Genomic DNA, 6,160 nt, shown 5'->3' on the forward strand with positions numbered 1-6,160 from the left:
TCAGGACTGACAAGATGGGAGATACAGTGTCAGTTCTGTCTTAGGTGTGAGGGTCAGGACTGACAGTTCCAAATAGGACTGCAGAGATAGGGAGGGGAGTTTTAGCAGGCCTTTTATTTTTACCCCTTACACTTTCTGGAGTATTGATTATGCCAGTCTTTTAAGTTATTTTTTGTCACTTTCTTGTCTCTGAAATGTAAGAATTTGTATTTGTGATAGTCCTTTGAGTATGAGCCTTTCTTTCTACTAATAGCAGTTGCTAAGTATAGAGCACAAAGGGATGGTGAGGAAGGCCTGGAGAAAGCAGTGTCTCTGCAGTGGTATGTATATATCTGACCCACCTCATCTCCTCTACCTAGCACAGACATTCTCTTGGTGGCTAGAGGTTGTGTTGGAAGGTTGCCATACACATGTAGTTCAGTGGAACAGATTTACTGAGCTGTGTAAGCTAGAGACTATACCTGATCATTAAGAGGAAGTTGGCTTTCTAGATGGAACATAGGACTTATGTACAAATACATCTAAGATTTTTTTTTGATCTGTGTACATGGTTATTACAGTGTTTAAGTATTTTAAAAACGTGTGTTTGTGTGTGTCAGAGAACAGCCCTTGGGAGTCAGTTTTCTTTTACCACGTAGGTTCCAGGACTTCACTTCAGGTCAGGCATACCTTCTGAGCCATCTTGCCTTCTTGTACTTGGCTCTTAAAAATAAATCCAGCTGGGCTTTGGTGGTGCACACCTTTTAATCCTAGCACTTGAGGCAGAGGCAGGCAGATCTTTTGAGTTAGAGGCCAGCCTGGTCTATAGAGCAAGTTCCAGGACAGCCAGGGCTACACAGACAAACTCTGTCTTGAAAAATTAGAAAAAAAAAAACCCAACAAAATCCAAACATAAAAACATAGAGAAGTTCCCAAGTGATATTGCTCCCAATAGTCTAGTACTGTTAACTGTTAACTCTTGGGCGGATTGAGACTTGAGGTGTCCCTTATAAGGTAAAAGTCAAGAGGTGGGCTGGTGGGGAAAAGGCACCATCTCCTGTTGCAGGAGGAACATCTTCTCCAACTTCTTCCACACTGGTGACATCTGCCAGGACACTGTGGTGACAGGAACCAGCCTATGTGAAGCATCTCAAAGTCAGTGTGTGAGCAACCTTACTGCTGTTACTGAGTCAGTAATCGGACCTTAATGCAAAGGAGGCTCCAACTTGTTCTTCACAGGAATCTGAAGCCCAGAGACGGCTTGTCAGGGTTCTGTAGTGATGATGTGTGGAGACAGTCTCTCTGCATGAGCTGTAATCCACCTGCTTCATAGAGAGGTGGTGAAGCCTGATGAGATGGTGCTCATTAGGTCAGTTTCTCAGCTTGGGCTCGTTAGTATGCACTCAGTAAACACAGCTGCTGTCTGCCTCATGGCATCCTCACATCTGATTCACATAGCGCCCCATCTGTTTCTTCTCCCACTACAGTTCCTCCTGCTAGTTTTGTTTTGTTTGCATTTTACTATGTTGCCCTGGCTGGCCCGGAGCTCTAGTAGTGGACCAAACTGGCCTTGCCCTTGCCTTCTGCCTCACCCTCTGTATTGCTGGGATTATAAACATGCACCACCATGGTGGGTCTGGGTCTCCTTCCTGCTTTCTGTCAGCCTCAGCCTCTCTCTCTTCAATCCTTCTTATTCCCCTTTTCATTATTCTGTTTTACTCTACCATCTGTGTCCTCAGTACCCTTCTTACTAACTGGGGTAGCTTTCTAACTCCCAGCGCTGCTAGAGAACCATTTTCTGGTAATCTGGCTCACACCACAGCTCTCTGTTAAAATCACTCGAAGTCCTTTGTGTGATTCTGTGAAGTGGAGGATTTTCCATTCTGACCCCACCTCACCCTTGGTATCTGTTCCTTTCTGCCTTCTCCCTTTCCCCCAGAGGAAAAATTTGCTTTGGTGCCTTGAGATTAAAATATCACTTCAGTTTCTAATCTTACTCTAAACTGGTTAGTTTTTTTTCGCATCTTTTATGTGAGTTAGCATGTACCGTCTTTGAGCAAAAGTTTTAGTCATTTCTGGTCTGTGGAATTATAACCCTACCTCAGATGTTGGGTATCATTCTTGCATGGGTATTCTCAACAATCCTTAAAAGCAATTCCTTTGCACATAGTTCAATAAATGTTTCTAGTTGTAAAATGAGGGGATTCCGTTTAACTATCTGGTAGGCTTCCCCGGCAGTTTTGGCTGTCCAGTGGGTGAAAGCGCCTTCGTGGTTTTGTCTGAGTCAGACATTTTTTCTTTTAATCATCTAGTTGCAGCAGACTGGGGGATGAACCCCTCTGCCTGTGTCTGTTGAGGGCTCCAGCCAGTGCCTGTCATACTCAGAACTGTACCTTGGTCCCTCAGCCCCTCCCCATAAATGCCCAGAGGAACAGGGGATTAGGTTCTGGCAGCTTTACTGGGATTCTGGCGGCCATTCCAGTCAACAATAGCGCAGCCGCCAGGACAGGACAGCGCAGGCCTGCGTTCCGCAGCAGCCAGAATCTGTCTGGTTGCTTGTTTGGGTGGCTGAGTGGGAGGAGCGGGCACAGTATGACATCCTGGCCTTCCTACGTAGAAGGTACAGGCTGACGAGATTTCTCGCAGGGAATGGGCTAGGGTGGCCAAGTCCCCGGGCAGGCTAGGCGGAGGAAGGAGGCCTGCGCTTTGCGTGCTGCGGAGCGGGCGGGAGGGCTGGCGGCTGTGCGCTGCGGACACGCCCCCTGCCGCAGGCGCCGCAGGAAGCTGCCCGTGTTAAAGGCCTGCTCTGTGCGGCTCCCGGCGCTCGGCTCTCAGGCTTCTGCGCAGGGCCCGTTTCCTGCCAGGGGCTGGCCTTAGGTTCGGCGGCTCTGGGCCTGCCCGACAGGGCCGGTCTCAGAGGTGGACAGGCCGCCACTGCTACCTTAAGCCCTGCTGGAAAGCAGCGAAGGGGGAGTGTCCCGGCCATCTCAGGTTGGTGAGGCCGGCCGCGGCGGGTGCGCTTTGTGTGTTTACGCCACAGCCGGCCGGCCCTGCTGCGCGCGCTGTCCCTTCAGCAAAGGTCCCTGCTGGAGCGCGCCCTGCCCCCACGCGTTCTGCTCTGTTTTTTAGGGGAATGGCAGGCGTGCCCCCTCCCCCCAGAGCTCTTGGCTTCGCTGTCGCTCCCAGACCGCACGGAAGCACGCTGTTCCTTTAAAGAAAGCAGACTCCTGACTGTGACGCACTTCTGGCTGTCAGCCAGGAAGATTGCTTCTGCCTGGCCGACTGAGAAGAAACCCAACAACTTTTCTTTTGTGTGTGGGGTTACTTTCCATTGCCCCCCGCCCCATTTACTCCTGTCCTTTCAAGATTTAAATGCTAATGGCGGATTAAAACCTGTAGATACGTTTGGCTTTAGGAGTCCGGTAAGGTCCCCAGCACTAAGACTTTTTCCTCCCTCTTTCTCTCTCTTTTTGTTGTTCAAAAATGGATGAGGGGGTGGGGTGTTCATCCCCCTCAGCTCCCTTTCCTGCGCCATCCTTAGAGGGGAGGAAGAGGAAAGGGAGAGCAAGTAAACACACTGAGAAACAGGCGCTGGCAGCGGAGCGTGCCAACATCCGGGAGTTGGCGCCTTTCTTTCCCCTCACAGATGTCAGCGTGTTTTTGTTTGGAAAGAGTAGTGTGTGCGCCTGCCCTAGAGGCGGCCCAGTAGAGGGCTTCCCAATTTCCTTGTGTGGTCGTAGGTGCGTTTGCAGTGTTGGACAATGAAAACTTGGACATTTTGTCAGCTGCCAGGGATCAGAGTGTGGAAATGTAGTGGTTGGAGGTAGGTACTGATGAACTGCCCCAGAGGGCTGTGTGTGCGCGCTTGCGCCGGCACCTCACACCCTGACTGTAGGCCGAAGTTATAGTTCATGATTGCAGCCTTTCTGCCAACATCTTTCAGATCTAGATCTTGCAGAATACGGGGAAAGGAATAGGTATCAGTATTGTTAGCTCTCGACGGACGCAGGTGATGTGTAAATAAAGAGATCCACCTCCACAGAAGCAGATTGTCCTTTAATTAGAACAACGAAGGGCAGCGGTCTCTCGAGATGCGGAGGACTTGGGCTTCCTAGGGCAGACAAGGGAACTTTTTTGGGTGGGGGATTCCATCTGCAGATCTTTACTCCCGCAGTCTCAAAGTTGTAAATACTCAAGGTGATTGGTGTTGAACTTTTTTGTTAGGATGTCGTTTGCTTGGGAGTTTCTTGGCTAGGTTGTGTAACTCTTCAGGCATTGCCCCTCTCCTTCTTTTGAGACGGATTTACTACTATGTGTCCTTGCCTGCCCTAGAACTCAGCCACCCTCCTGCCTCAGCCTCTCTAAGTGCTCTGGAGGTGTGAGTCATCAAGAACAACTCATAAGCAACCTTTGAAGAAACAAGGAATGTCGATTTCCCCAGAAGTCTCATCTCTTCATTCCTTCCAGAGCTTCAGGACTCTTAGCCAAAATATAGATTACAAAGAGGGTGGTCTGTGAAGAGGAAGAGGCTTGAGCTCAAAGTGAGTCTCTCAGAACGAGTAGAGAATTCATCAGGCAAACTCATTTGCTTCTAATTTCAGAAATGCAGAGAGACTGTTTAGATTTGGTCCACTCAGCCTACCCGGGGCTCTTCCCCAGGGTAGAAAAGATTTACACCTGATAGAGTTAATTGTTGGCTTTTTTAAATTTTTTTTTAATTTATTTATTTTTTTTGGTTTTTCGAGACAGGGTTTCTCTGTGGCTTTGGAGCTTTTTTTTTTTTAATGTGTGTTGGTGTTTTGCCTGCATGATGTTTGGTCCCCTGGAACTGGAGTTACAGACAGTTGTGAGCTGCCTTGTGAGTGCTGGGAATTGAACCTGGGTCCTCTGGAAGAACAGCTAACACTGTTAACTGCTGAGCCATTTCTCCAGCCTGCTTTTTTTTTTTTTTTGGCAGTATTTCACTATGTCACCCTGACTGACTGACCTAGAACTTGGTATGTGGACCAGGCTGATCTTGAACTCACAAAGATGTGCTGGCCTTTGCTTCCTAAGAGCTAGGATTGAAGGCGTGGACCACCACACCTGGCTTATTTTTTTTAGACGGGGTTCAAGCAGTCCTCCTGTCTCAGCCTCCCTTGTTTGTTGAATTAACATTTTATCAAGGTAGCTTGGCCTTTACCAGGGCTCTCTAGTGTAATGTACCAGGTAAGGTCCAAATGGTTGTTTGCCTGAGTCTCTTGATGGATCCTTCCAGAGGAGCTCCCAACATCAGTGCTGGGTGAGTACAAATGTTGCTCAGCTGGAGGAGAGGTATGTCTTTTAGAGAGGGTTTCAGTTACGGACAGGGTGGCTCCCAGAGTAAGTGGTGGTAAGTTTTGCTCCCGAGCTTGGGCATCCAGATGGAACAGCCATTTTCTCTGTGCCTTGGGAACCTTTGAGTTGGGGCTGGGGTAAGGTTTGAGGGATGATTCCTTGAGGTGGAAGCCTCTGTGGCTCTGAAATTCTGGGATTAGGAGCAGTAAAGAGTGAGGACTCATTATTGGCAGGGGCCTATAAATTGAGAGTTGGAACAGGTTAGCAGCTGTCTGGATCAAAGTTCCCTGTGGTGTTATCTTGAGCTAGGGTGGTGGTATTCAGGCAGACAGCTACTAAGGGGGGGCTGGAGCTTAGAGTGGGCGTGGAGCGTGAGCATGGGAGGATCTGCCTCTCAGATCCTCTGTTTCTCCGAGTCCCCACCCCCCCAGCCCCAAGAGATCCCCAGAACTCAGCAACCTGACCCTCTGTTCTGGTCCTTGCATCTAGCAGGTGGTTTACATTAGCCTCAGCCCTTGTAGGAAAGCCATCTTCTAGTCTTTACCGCCTTCAGATCCAGAGAGCACAGGCCAGGTGGCAGCAAATCCCTTTATTGTCGCTCTCCTTGTCCTGATGCATCCTTTTTGGAAATGGGATTTCTTGTAAGTGTGGTCCTGATAGAGGGAACTATGTTATGGAAACTCGGGAAGTGTAAAGAGGACAAAGGACGTTAGCAGGTCACTGCTTTCTCTTTCTTGGAATGAGGAAAAGAGAGGGTGCTTTATCAGCTTTGGGAAGCCCCAGTTTTGGATTATGGGTACATTTCATTTTCAAAGAATCAGGTATTTGGAAACTCTGAAACTCAGGGTCCTGGTCTACCATCTGG

The 6,160-nt window shown here is 48.9% G+C and overlaps 1 protein-coding gene across 7 annotated transcripts in view; it reads left to right on the plus strand.

Annotated features, from left to right (window-relative positions):
* Window positions 1–6,160, plus strand: part of Numa1 (nuclear mitotic apparatus protein 1) — a 78,106-nt gene that overhangs the window by 31,695 nt on the left and 40,251 nt on the right. For 2 of the 7 annotated variants that reach the window (XM_005368797.2, XM_026790103.1), the window contains exon 1: window positions 2,751–2,970. The exons of 2 other annotated variants lie outside the window; for them this stretch is intronic. The gene's annotated coding sequence lies outside the window, so the exon portion shown is untranslated. Of the gene's footprint in view, window positions 1–2,750; window positions 2,971–3,108; window positions 3,402–3,473; window positions 3,803–4,311; window positions 4,521–6,160 lie in introns of those variants that run through there. 3 more of the 7 variants (XM_026790101.1, XM_026790100.1, XM_013354349.2) reach the window with 3 other exon arrangements.

The sequence above is a fragment of the Microtus ochrogaster genome, unplaced genomic scaffold (genome assembly GCF_000317375.1).
Source record: "Microtus ochrogaster isolate Prairie Vole_2 unplaced genomic scaffold, MicOch1.0 UNK41, whole genome shotgun sequence".
NCBI classification, from domain to species: Eukaryota; Metazoa; Chordata; class Mammalia; order Rodentia; family Cricetidae; genus Microtus; species Microtus ochrogaster.